The following is a 13,776-nucleotide window of genomic DNA, read 5'->3' on the forward strand; positions in this document are numbered from 1 at the left end:
AGAAGAATATATGCAGTTTGATTGAGTGAGGTAAACAACCACAGACAATTAAACTGGAATGATGTAATAGTATTTAAGTTAGCAGGAGAACATATAATTGGAATGCGTGTGATAGAACTGGGAAAACATGATGTGCAGTCATTCTGAGTTAAGCTATCTTAACCAATTTAATAATGTTTTAAAGAGATGCTAATCCCCTATTTAGCATGATCGAAATCAGACTGGACGAAGTGCTAGAAACTTCAGAAAGACAATCCTATGGTTGGGTAGAGGTTGGAAACTATAATCATTGGCATTTAAAAGTTCAGGAGTTCTTCTGGCCAGTTTTGAGCAATAAGTAAGAGAGGGTCAGAATTAAGAAAACCTTTTCTCTGGAGTATTAGAGATTGTGTTTGTATGTAGTTTTGGGCTCCCCAGAGTAATATTGTGATACACAGGACCAGTATAAAGAGAAGGATGCTCTCTTAATGCAGTTTGTGCGTGTGTTAATTTGTACAGCCCAGCTTTCCATCTAAGTTTGCCCAAGCACAGAAAGTTATTTTAATTGCCCAATTTTTATAAAGTGCATGAATAACTCATCTGCTTTTGGCCCCTTCTTTGAGTGCTTAAGTAGACAGATTTCATTGGTGGTGTGTATGCGCCCTGTGAGTACAAGGCCAAATTATTTGGACAAGCAGAGTCTATTAGATGCTATCAGTGGACTGCTACTTGAAGCACCCTCGTGTTCTATATCCTCGGGGCATTAAATAGCGGTGTGAGTACAAACATTCATGATTTCGTTATTTCCATCCTACCACAAAGATGGAAATGGTGCAGTATATGTGCTGTGTGATTCTTTTAACTTTACATGTAATACTACAATTAATTTCATGCAGTAAATTAGGTCTACCTAAGGACATTAAGAAATATGGTTTCAATTAACATACTAGATATATCTCTTTCTATAGGGATAAAAGAGTTGAAAGTTACTGGGGTTTAATGTTTTCCCTAGCATGATTCTTCAGGACCTGTTTATGACAGCGCTGTTACTGGAGAGGTACATGACCCACCATAACATTTCCTTTTTCCAAGAGGAAACGTACAGTGGAGGAAGGAAAAAAAAAAACCAACACGGTTTGTTTCTAAATTCCATGAGTAAAGCTCCAGTTATGCTTTAAGACAGTGTCTCTCACTAAGTGTTCTACAAGCTGTGATTCTGGGCTCCTGGGACACATCTGTTGCCACGGTCCGCTCGTACTGACAGGGAAGTCTGACGGAAGCAGGAGAGGCGTGTTTCCAAGCACGAGCTGCTGCCCCTGCACGTAGCAAGGGATAAAAGATTCACCAGCAATACGGTGCGTCTTTGATTCCTGTGTTTTAAGTCCAGGGCCTGAAAAGACCTATTCTAGTGCTTGGATGCTCCCCGCAGGGACCTCGATAGACACTGGCTTTGTGCTGAGTGCCTTACGTATTTAGAGCCCTGGCGGTGGTGATCACCTTTGTAACTTCTGTGCCATCTGACTCGTAGTGCTGAGTGACTCCTGCCTTTTCTCTTACTCTCTAACAAGTTATCCAGCCTATCAGAAACAATAAACACCAGAAATAGATTCCCTTTTACGACTGATTGCAGAAGCAAACATACCACCGCGGATCAGCGACATAACCTGCTGTGCCTCCAACTTTCTTTACAGGAAGGGTGAAGGGGCTGGCCGTCCAGCGTGAGCCATCAGTGCCTCGGCACTTCCATTTGCTGTTTCAAATTCAGGCTGGAGTAGTATCCATAATCTCCTAACCAACCGCTAATCCTCAGGGATTTTGAACTGTCAGCCTGCAAGATGTCTGGTTTTTTACGTAGGGGTCCGTGCAGCAGATTCCTAATAGGAACACTGGACTGCTCTGCAGAGTGCTACCCTTCACGAGTCTTTCTCGTGAACCAAGGGGCATTTTTCTGTTGTTTTGGTGTTCCACGTGCCTCCTCCCCCAAAAGCAGTTGTCATCGCAGCCTGCCTCAGAAGATAAAGAGCTGAAGCACTGTGCCACCACAGATGATTGATTCTTTCACACAGGTCTGAAACTGTAGGATCTGTAGTTCTCAGACTTAAAAAAAAGCAGCACCACTGATTTGAAACACTTGGTTATGGGGTTGCTGTCACACACCATGTTATCAAGAGCTTTCTGCTTCCCAGAGGAGAGATCCTAGATGGTGACAGGTCAATTAAATCCACTTCTAAGTCATCTGTTAAGATCAGTGAAAACATCTCAGCATTTATAGTCTCTCGCCGGACATTCGGCGCTTTGTCTGCGTTCTGACTGAAGCCGCAGCCCTGCCTGACACGTGCCACATCAGATGGCTACGGTACACAAAGAGGTCTTCTTCTCGTGAAACTTTGGACAAACCAATCACAGATACTCAGTACGGGGTCGTCTTCGTGCGTCGCATCTTGGGTGTGCCAAGGGTTGGGGTGACAGACAGGTCTATTCAGAGAGGGGGGTTTGCTCATATTCAAAACCTCTGTGATGCTCGAGGGATGCTTGGACTCTGTAAACATCTCTGAGTCAGGACCCTCTGCCTTGAACAAAAAGTACACTTGGTTTTGTTTTTCAGGGACTTGCCAAACAAATGGGGATAATCAAAGTGATAATTAATTATGTTTTGTCAACAAGCCAGCAAGGGGCAAGACCATCCTCAGGAGCTTTCCTATGACGTATGGCTCTGATTTAAGCCAAGCAGAACCAGGCAATGGTTAGGGTAAGAGCTGGTAACGTTAGAGGCTCTGAACCTTTCTAACCTTCAGCACATCGTAGCAGGGAGCCAACAGCAGTGACCGGTCTTCCAGAGTTACCTTTATCAAATGGGGACTCCTAAACGAGCTCTTGTTTGTACCAGACAAGAGCAGGTGCCCCGTTCTAGCAAGAGGGGTACCGACAGTTCCTGGAACAATGTTCTTTTTACCTGCCTAGGAGCATGAGCTGTGGATGCCTTTTCCTTTCACCTGTCTTTGGGTCATGTGAACCTTTCAGTGCTATCTCTTTACCTGCTTAGCCAAACATATTCTTTGGAAATAAAATCAGATCCTGTGGCCAAACCCAGTCTGATTGTAGCCAAGACTGGGTGTTGCCTAGGTGAAACCTAGTGACAAACTATTTTGCAACACTACAGATTATTTTGTAATCCACAAAGATTTTGTAATCCACACTTTAACTAGAGTTGCAAACCCAAAGGGAAAGACTTTCTGCAGAGTACCCTAGCATCTTCAGCATCTCCCTTAACCTCTAGTTTCAGTCATACCAGCCTGTGTAAGAGATTTGACACTGACTGGAGTCTGCATAATTTCTCTCAGAGTTCACCTAAGAGTTCATTTTTCTGCAGTAGCTGCCTATCTTCCTCGGTACCAGGACGCAATATACCTTACCTTGCAGTAAAAGGCTCTGTTTGTATTTTTACCTAAGAATGGAAACGGGTCTCACCTATCCATCTTACAATTTTTTACTAATAGAAACTGGGCTTTCCTGTCTGCTCGAGAAATATTCCTGCGCCTTGTTAAACCGTAGCAGGGAAAATGGGAGTGTACTCTACGGGCTGTGAATCTCCTACTGAAATACTGGGAAACTCTCACAAGCTTCTGCTGTTTTAATTGTTATGTCAGCTGTGCCTGTTTAAGGTCTACTGCCAAACTCGAGAAACAATGCCCCGCTCCTTTAGAGGAAGCTTGAACTACTTTATCTTCTTCTTTTTTTTTTTTTTACTTCAGTTTTCAGCTAAAGTTTACGTCGATTCCTTGAGCTTTAATTCTTAGCGAGCGATTTTCTGAGAATGGGGCTGGTTTCTGTCGATTGGCAATTTTTCTTCTCTTCATTTCCACTCCCTACTATCCTTTTAGATTCTGCTCGCAGAAAGACCAGCAGGGTTTTAAGAGCACAATATGCATGACTGCGTCTTTTCCTCTAATGCATCTTCCCTAACAGTGGGAAAGAGTGGCTCTCTCCGAATGTGCTCAGCTGAGCTTCCAGTTCCCTGGGATCTTGGAAGGAGTTCTGTGCAATAGCAGCTTCAGCATCTGCCACGGAGAGCGGGTAAGCTGGTGCCTGATCGGTAGAGCTAAGAAGAAATAGATTTCCAGCACAGAGGCAACGGCTTCTACTTCAGAGGCTTTAATTACAGCACCCCTCGAACATTTCTTCAAAATAGCAATAATTTTTTTTTAAGGTGATGCATGAAAAAGGATGGACAGGGATCAGCTTTTTGCATTCTCAATACAAAAATGAGGATACATCAAATGAAGCTGGCAGTAGGCGGGTTCACAGAAAATATACTCATGCCATCCTTTGCCTAAAGATGTCTGGATGAAAGAAGTCCACACAGATCCATGGAGACACTGCAGAAAACCTTGGTAGAGGGACCTAGTGAAGCCAAACAGTATCAGGCTCAGGAACCCCCCCGAGCTAAGAAAAACTTGAGTAGTGGGACCCACGGGCAATATGCGATGTGCTTGTCCTGGTCCTGCTGTTTGCTGGGACAGCACCTGGGTGAGACCTGGCCTGTGTCTGCTGCTGGGAATAGGATAACGGGCCTGGCCTGAACCAGCCTGACCTCTCTTACATTCTCAAGTAAGGTCTATTTATGAATCACTGTCTACCAACCCAGTCTGTGCAATAGTGAAACAAACACTCTCAGGACCTTTCCTTCTTTACATTCAACCAGCTAGAGCCAACCTGAGGCAGTCCTCGTCCTCCCTGTTACTGCAGCGTCAGCTTTGCTAACTGCACGGTCTGTGGTGTTTCAGAGATTTTATATGTTAATAAAATGTCTCTTCCTCATCTCTTTTTCCTCACTTGATTATGCCCTTACCTAAACCAAACTTTCTTCCTCTTCATCTCCGTAGAAAATTGTTGCTTGTAATTTTGACTAGTGTTTTTTCTTGTTCCTTATGCTTGCCTTCAGATTCTCTCTACTACAGAGAGGAAGTCTTTGAGCCCATCAAAGAAAAGAGCAAGAAAATCCCTAGAAAATCCATGGGATAGTGTTGTTCCCATCACAGTAACCTGGGAGGAGGAATTTCATTCTGATTTTTATTAAACTGAATCCACAGCTCTGTACTGCCAAACCTGTACATTATGTTTCAGAACTGAACAGGCCAGGACCACGGTCTTCGGACATTATCAGAAATAATTTTCTTCCTTTCTACTTGGGAAGTTGTCCTGCTGCTAGGTTTGTCCTCCACAGACATGTAGGAAGGACAAGGAAATTCAATGGGAAGTCTCTAAATTTAGCAGGGATGAAGGTCAGCATTGCTTATGTTCAGTTCCCTGGTTACTTTAGGCTCTTTCCAATTTTCAGTCGACAGGCATAGGTGAATGCAGCCAGAGCTTAAAGGGTAAGGGAGCAGGAAGGGATGGAGGAGCAGGGGAGGATCTGGAGCCCTTCACAGCATCCTTTCACCCTCTGCCTCCTGGCGCTGGTAAATCCGCACTTGAACAGTCAGTGCTTTACTGAAAAATAAAATAAAAAGCCTCTCCTGTTTGGCTTTACTTTTAACACCTCAGGTGTTGAGCAAATTAAGGCAAACCTCTGTGCCAGGGCTCTGTCTCTTTAACTTTATGTGTACACCAGCAGGCACAGTAGGAACCCATTCTGTTTTGAACACCCGATAGCATAAATGGCTGATAATTCAGAAAGGAAGGAATCCACGTTTTCTATTACTTCTCTGGCCTCCCGGAATTATTAATCTAAGTTTAATGAGTTCTATATGTGTACTTTATTTTGTTTAAATGGAATGTTTCTCTTTTAACAAGACCACTTAAAATTAAATTCGAAAGTAGGGCAGCCTGTATTAATGTTAAATTTATTAGGATATTTTAAAATAACACAATAAAAATCCCATGCAACACGTTTTTTGATGCCAAAGTTTGAGAGAAAGTCAAACCACCGAAAGGGTGGGAGTCGCTGGCAGAGCACATGGAGCTATAACCTATGCTGAAGTGGCTTCTGATATAGTTTTTTTTCCCTTTTAATGTACTCGTTTACTTTATATTAATGACTAATACTTTCAAAATTGAAAAACCCATGGAGGGATGAAAAAACAGGCAATTTCCTTTTTTTTTTTTTCTTTTTCTGCTGGAGTCCATGAATGAAAATGGCAGGAGGATGAGATGTACTAGTTCCAAAGTCCTGCAGGTCGTGCTGACCAGAAACAATCGCTTAAGTTCACCAACTAGCAGCGATTAGGCCTTGTTGAATAAATCAGTTTTCAGTGCACTGTGTTCTGATAAATGTATTCTTTTTCCTTACATGTTATGTGCATCTGAGGTTATTTCATTTAACTGATAAAAAATGAAGTGCTCTTCTGCTACATTTTAATTGAATTCCACTCTCCATCTACACGGAGTTTATGAATTGTAATTGGAAGACTGAATCATCCAGTAAAGAAAATCCATTAAAATTTCTATCATAAAATGTAAAAATTAAGGAGCAGAGGTTAGCTATGGAGATGATTAAGTAAAAATTGTATGGCTACGCAATAACAACTTGGATGGCAAGAAGACTCCTGTTTTGCGAAGTGGCTATGTTTTGTTGAATAAAGGCCTTTAAAATGAAAATAAAATAATGCAAACGTAAAGCTGTATCAAAACAGCCTGAACAAGGCAGGGTCTTTCTGTTTTAAAAGGCAGTTAAAAGTGGCAATTTCACTCAGAGACACAACCCAGCGCCCTGAGAGCTGCCACCGGGCCCAGCCCACGGCGGAAAGCCCTGGTTCATCATCAGCCGGCCCCGAGCCCCCTCTGCCCAGCGCAGGCCCTCGCTCGTCTTGGAACAAAACCCAAGCAGCTGCTGCTTATATAAACCGTGGTGGTGCAGCAGCAGCACCCATCGCCTCTGCCTCTGCCTCCCGGGGCTCTTTGGTGCCGGCAGCAGGAGAAACGGGTGCCGGCAGCTCGCAAAGGGGAGCAAGCAGGGCAGCGGAGCCACCAGGACCCGCCTGGGGATAAGGTGGAAGACGGCCCGAGGTTAGACGACCCCGACTGCCAAGCGTGTTGCCTTGACGAATCGCAATTGCTTGACAATTGCTCCAGGCTTGGAAAACATCGCGTTATCGTGTCGGTGCTGTATGCACTGATAGAGATTGTTTTCCTTGTACGCACTGGGTATTTCTGACTCGGCTAGTGATGTGTGAAAACATAGATAAGTTCAGGCTGGAGGTCTCAAACTTGAAAGTCAGAGGCTTGAAAGGGTCTCCTTTTTGAATTCCTCCTTTTGGCTAGCGGATGTCTGACTTTAACTCAAGAATCAGTCGATGTCCAGCATCTACAGTGGTCTTTGAAATGCTTTTTTTTTTTTTTGAATGGTGTCTTTGTTAGAGCTGGAGAAGTTTCACTGGACAAATATCACAGTTTTGTGCTCAATGAATGCTTTTGTATGAATTATCTCCTTGCATAGGTTTCAGCATTATGGCTGTTGGATACATTAAAGACTAGCAGTGGAGCAGTCGACACTCCCAGCTCAGTATTTAAGGCAAATGCAGAAGCTCAGCGTTGATTACATATTTTATACGCTGTAAGAACTTAATTTTTTTGGTCTGGACTGTAACAGAACTTCCTTTTGAACCGCTGTCTGCAGTTACTGTTTCTTCCCCTTTCAGCAAAAGTTTTAGTGATAATATAAACATCAGTCTCTTTCAGTTGAAGGTTTTGTTTTCCACGAAATAAAATGCTCCTTTTTCTGCAAAGCAGCCGAGGCTCTCCCTGAAATAACCTTATCTTCCTACATCTTTCCTTGTATTTTAACACGTCTGCTTAAGTATTACGAAACTTCTTGGTACAAGAAGGGATGTAGAAAGACATGAAAAATAATGGGATTTTTTAATATATTAGTAAAAAAAAAAAAAAAAGGAAGGGGGAGGCAGCATGCAATGTATGGCACTCATATGGGCTCGTATGACCTCAGGGGCACAGAGAGGTAGGATCCCTGTGATTTGCAAGATAACCTGTGGGCTTTGATTCTTTCATCTACACAGCATTAGAAAGTAGGCTAACAGTCTTGATGAAGACTTTGGTCATCAGCTTAGCATTTTCCATGAACCTTCTTATCTTCCCCTCTGTTTTCAAGTGCCTCTTGCCTATTTCCAGCAGCCTCTCCCTCCAAAATCACTTTCTTGCATGAGAAAAGGACAGGTTGGCTACTACTTGTAAATTTGCCAACCTGTCAATATTTCAGTTCTTGCTTTCAAACGAGATGTCTGCCAGTCTGTATGCTAAGATCACTTATTATTCACAGCTACAATAAGGATACCTGGATCCGATATACAGCTCTTTATCTAGAGAGCTCAACAGCTTTTTAAAGCCTTGAGTGAGACTTTGTTCCTTTTAAAAGTCACAGAGCTCAGGTAGAAGTGGCTAAGGCAAGGTTAAACTGTTTGTACCCTCTCACACTCTTGGTCTGCTTGACAGACAGTACCACAATTACACAGCTCCCCTAGCCTGGGTGCCTTTTCGCAGCCCAGAATCTCTGCAGTGCTTCGTGCTGAATCTCCTACCACTCCCCAAAACCTTTCCTTATTCCAACATATGGGAGGCTTATGGCTTCCTTCCCCAATTCCTGTAGGAGGATCCTTCCCTAGGTGAGATACAAGGGGCTTGGTGCCCTTTCCTAGTCAGGTCTTTGGATCCCAATCATCCTGATTTTCAATTCCTTTTTGTGGAGATGAGTTACAGCCTGAGAACTCCTTTCAGGGAGATCTTCCCAGCTGGATGAGCTTTGTAGGCACTGTTAACTAGGCATCTTGCCTCTGGAACAATGACTTTTGTATTTTGCAAAAAACAAATGCACAAGCAAACACAGTCTTGCGAAATACTTGTTTCAGGTCTTAGGTTAATTTAGATTTTTCCTTGTGGGTCCCTTCCGACTTGGATATTCTATGATTTTTCCTAACCTTAATATATGTAACTTTGGAGCATCCTTTATGCATTATTTTGTCTCTTAGGTTCAGTCCTAGGACAGTTTTAATTGTCTTTATCTTTGAATCAAAAAGCCACTGGTGAAATTCAGAGACAGGGACAGAATTACAACCCTAGCCTAAGCTCCCATTCCAGACCTTTCCCCAAACACAATCCATCTTCTACCTTGCTACAGATTTAACGTCAGCTGTATGATGTAACTTGAAATGTCTGCAGGAACAGTAACAAGCAATCTGCACTCAGGTGGCGGGGTGACAGAGACAGCAGTGATATTTTTCAATGTGTTAACCAACCTAGTGTCTTTAAGCACGTTCAGGAAATTATGCTAAGTCACTTGATTTTGTTTTTTTTTCTCATATATTTACAGGTCGACTTTGCCTGTAGCACTGAGTGTATGGTTTTTATGACTAGCGTCAAACTTGAAGCTTTCAAAGCCATGTGTCAAAGGTAAGTTAGATCAATAATCTTTTTATTTGTATACATCACTAAAAATATTGTACATTTGCAGGGGAATTTACAGGGGAATTGAGGGCTCAGCTCTGTTGATAAGGCACGGTCCTGAGTGAAGGGTGTTGTGAAGCAGCGTGCGTCCCTACAGCGAGCTCTCCAATATACTGAGGAAGCGTGCATACTGCACCAGCTTCTAAAATAGTGCAACCTGATCCCTTCTGTACAGCTCAAGGGGTGGGGGTGAGGAGCGAAGGTGAAGGAATAGTAGCCCAGATCCTCCTTCCCATTTGGGGTCCGGTTTGCTCTGTCGAGTGAAGAGAGCGTTAACTGCGTACGGACGTGAATCAGAAAGGAGCCTTTGCTCTCACCCTTCACAGTTCCTGTGGCACAGGCCAGGTTTAATCTAGTCTGTGTTAGGAGAAACCGAGTACACGTACAGGGTTATAATGAGCTTCCTCCTCGTTTTCATTTTCCCTCGCTGGTATGTAAATTATTGCTCTAATGCTTGTAAGGGATAAAAATCTGTAGGAGTTACGAAACTGAAGTGATTGCACTAATGCGGAGGTCCTGAAGACTGTTAGTCTTCAGTGTTTATCTCGCCGTTTAGCATTATAAAGCTAAAATGAGCTAAGCTCCAAATCAAAAGAGACTATCTCATATTTCTCTAACCAACAAGTGCAGAAAAAAAAATGTCAAGTAAGTTACTAAACAAACCTTTACAAACAAGGACAGACAATATGCAAGTCAGAAAAGTGGTTTACTGGAGTTTCACTTGTGGGTAGCGATTTAGAAGTTATCCAGGTATAGTAGTTCATAGATTTAACTTGGAAAGACTACCAAAATTAATATTTAGTCAGTAGTTGTGACAGCCAGTCAGTACACTGTCATACAGTAGGATCTTTGTGAAATTTATTATTTTATAAGAAAGGATGTTCAGGCACATACCACATTCAGCCAGAAACAAGATTATTAAGAGCCCTGAAAAAGTACAGTTGTTTCGATATTCTGCCTTGCCAGCTAGTGTCACCTAGTATTCAGCACATTTATTTTCTAATTGTTCATGCAGTCTAAAGTGTGTATTTCCCATCTGATGAACCACTTCTGATTTCTTAATTTGCGTTAATCTTATTTATGTGAGATATATTTGTAGCTCTCATATATGCTGAGAGTACATTTTCGGTCTGTGCTAGGTGTCTCTTTTGTACACATTAAGCACACATTTTAAAGTAATGCCCCGCTTGGCTAATACCATTTATGCATATAGAGTATTAAGAACATCAACTGTACATAGAGAAAATATTCATCAAAACCACTAAAATACTTTAAAAATTTCTGAAAAAAATATATTACTTTTTATGAAGCATTAATGCCAAACTTGAAAACTGCCCTTTTAGACATCCCTCGGTATAACTAAAAGGTAAGAGCAGAACCCAGAAGCGGTGTCAGGAGAAGCAACTGGTGAAAACGATACTTCTAATTTCCAGCTACTAGAAATGAAAGCTACATAAAGATTTCTCCAAGAATGCTATCAGTCTTCAGCTAGGAGGGTCACGCCATCCCTGTCTAGCTGCTGGAAGGAAGGGAGAGTTTTCTTTCCCCCTTTCCAGAAAACAACAGTTACTATAAAAGGATAGCTAGATCTGTGCTGCTTTCTTTCTGTGCCTCAGGCTCCATGTTTTAAAACTTTTCCTCTCCCACCGTGTCTCGCCCATCGAGAATAACCACTGCACTTCCCCGCTGCTAATAGTTCTGTCATATGGCAGCAACAATATACAGCGGACGTTTCTGCTCGTTTAGGACCGGGTTACAGGCTTCTGAAAAGCAGTAAGTGGACTTGCAGCCTTGTTAGCTATGCATGGCTGCTGCTTGTTAAAGTGCTACTGTGCAAAAAGGCAGCGACGCTGGAAGTGCCTGCCTGCCGAACCAGGAAGACCGCGCTGTCCGTATCGGTCCTGTTTCCAAGTGTGAGCTCAGGACACCCTTTATGGCTGAGAAATGTGGTTTACGTTTTAAACGAAAGCTTTGGCAATTCCTAGCCGAGGCCTTTAGGGTCAGCAGGGAGAACTGCTCGTTATCACTAGGAATATCATGAGACCGTGTTTTTTAACACAGCTGGGGGACGGAGGACAGAATTATGTTTTTAAAAGAAAAACCATCAGATACCACCACATGGTGCAGCCAGAGCGGTCCCAAATGTAACGCTGGAGCAGAAGGTGACCGAGAATCTTTCTCAAGTGTGAGAAGGGAAAGGGATGATCGGTCAGATAATCATATGCTAAAGTACTCATGTCTGTAATTCAGGCAATCTAAAGCAAAACAGACTTAGATCCATTAGTGATCCACAAGCTATATTTTCTATAAGACCAGAAAAACATTATCTTGATCTTGCACACCTGAAAAGCACTGGTATTGGAAGGTAACATTACGTAAAAGTACACACTGGGTGTACTTAGGCACTGCTTTCGACCTCCCAGTGAATGAAGGTAGTTTCACTTTTCTGTGTACCCTACTAATCTGGCTCTCGTTTCCGATGCTTTTTGATAGTTAAAACAGCAGGGGCTGGTAACGCGAGGAGATGGGGCTGGGTGTGTGTGCACACATACACACGGACCTCCTTCCACTCATGGCTTCATTTAGGGCATACGTATAACACAGGGAAAATACGCTCCTGTTGTGTTTGCTGAGCGCTAATCCCTTTACACGTGGGATATTGAATTGAGATTTGTTTGTCTCTGGGAGCGCGACAGGTCTGCAGAGCCTGATGCACAGGCCTGCGTTTCAGAGCAAAGCAGATTCGGGGTGCACACAGGCTCAGCTCACGGTGGCCGAGCTTGGCCGTGCTCCCCGCACCCCTATCCCTAAGCCACGTCCCTTTCCAACCACTTTTCCAAAATCCCGACAGCTCCCAGCGCGGCGCGGCCAGGGAGCCCTCCCGCAGCCAGCTGCGGCCCCCGGCCAGCCCCCCGCTGGCTTACGCGGACACCGAGCCCCTCGGGGAGCAGCCAGCAGATTCCTCGCGTCCCGGTGTCAGGACCCGCGACCCCGCTGGGAAAGCCAGCTGTGGCAGCTCCTCGCCCTCAGGACGAGAGGGGGGCTCATTGCCATCTCCGTCCCCCCCTCCCCGGCCCCGCTCTTTTATGATGGGTTGTTTTCCTCCTGCGTGAACGCGAGGGCCGGCGGGGTGCTTCCAGAGCGCGCATTTGTTCCCTTGCGGAGTTTGGCGACAACAAAACGAGCGCGTTTTGCCCCATTAATTATGGATAATGGAAAAAGTGTAAGTATCTACACGGTTAAAGCAGCGAGCGCGCCATCGCTGACGGTGCCGCCAGGGCTGTGTCCGCGGGGTGCTCCGGGAAGGCAGACGTGCCCGGGTGTTCCCGGTGGGATACTCTATCCCACCGGGAGAGCTGTGTGCCAGGGAGACCTCAAAATGTGTGTATCCTATAAACAGGGAGACCTATAAATGTGGGTATCCTACAAAGAGGGAGAGCTGTGAATGTATGTATCCTAGAAAGGGGGAGAGCTGTAGAGATGTATATATCCTATAAAGGGGGAGAGACCAGTAAACATGAACATTATGCAAAGGGGAAGACCTGTAAGTGTATATATCCTACAAAGGGGGAAAGCTGTAAAGATGTATATCCTACAAAGGGGGAGACCTGTTAGCATATATATCCTACGAAGGGGGAGACCAGTAAGGATATATATCCTACAAAGGGGGAGACCAGCAAAGATGAATATTCTGCAAAGGGGGAGACCTGTAAGCGTATATGTCCTATAACGGGGGAGAGCTGTAAAGATGTATATCCTACAGAGGGGGAGACCTGTAAGCATATATATCCTACAGAGGTGAAGAGACCGGTAAGGATGTATATCCTATAAAGGGGGAGAGGTGTAAAGACGTATATCCTACAAAGGGAGAGACCTGTAAGGATATATATCCCACAAAGGGGGAGAAGTGTAAAGATGTGTATCTTACAAAGGGGGGAGAGGTGGTAAAGATGTATGTTCTCCAAAGGGGAGACCTGTAAGCGTTTATATCCTACAAAGGGGGAGAGCTGTAAGCGTATATATGCAGTGAAGGGGTAGACCCGTAAAGATGTATATTCTACAAAGGGGTAGACTTGTAAGTGTACATATTCTACGAAGGGGGAGAGGTGTAGAGATGTGTACCCTACAAAGGGGTAGACCTGTAAGCGTAGGTACCCTACAAAGGGGGAGACCCGTAAAGACAAATATCCTACAAAAAGGGGGACACCCGTGACCGCCGCCTCAGCAGCCCGCCTCGGCCCCCCGCTAACTTTCGGGGCAGCGGAGCTCGGGGCTCGGCTCGGGCAGGAGACCGGGACTGGAGCAGGGAAACGGGCCGGGACCCGCCGCCCGCCGGGGGCCGCC

At 44.3% G+C, this 13,776-nt stretch overlaps 2 long non-coding RNA genes across 18 annotated transcripts in view; one reads left to right on the top strand and one right to left on the bottom strand.

Annotated features, from left to right (window-relative positions):
* Window positions 1-13,776, bottom strand: part of LOC310883765 — a 94,672-nt gene that overhangs the window by 79,973 nt on the left and 923 nt on the right. The gene's annotated exons all lie outside the window — the stretch shown is intronic.
* LOC310883733 overlaps window positions 1-13,776 on the top strand; it is an 87,789-nt gene that overhangs the window by 35,403 nt on the left and 38,610 nt on the right. For 8 of the 17 annotated variants that reach the window (XR_014573698.1, XR_014573699.1, XR_014573702.1 and 5 more), the window contains one exon: window positions 992-9,378. This is a non-coding gene — a long non-coding RNA (uncharacterized lncRNA). Of the gene's footprint in view, window positions 1-991; window positions 9,379-12,283; window positions 12,922-13,776 lie in introns of those variants that run through there. The other 9 variants (XR_014573697.1, XR_014573701.1, XR_014573709.1 and 6 more) reach the window with 5 other exon arrangements.

Source organism: Anser anser (genome assembly GCF_964211835.1).
Source record: "Anser anser genome assembly, chromosome: 1".
Lineage (NCBI taxonomy): Eukaryota > Metazoa > Chordata > Aves > Anseriformes > Anatidae > Anser > Anser anser.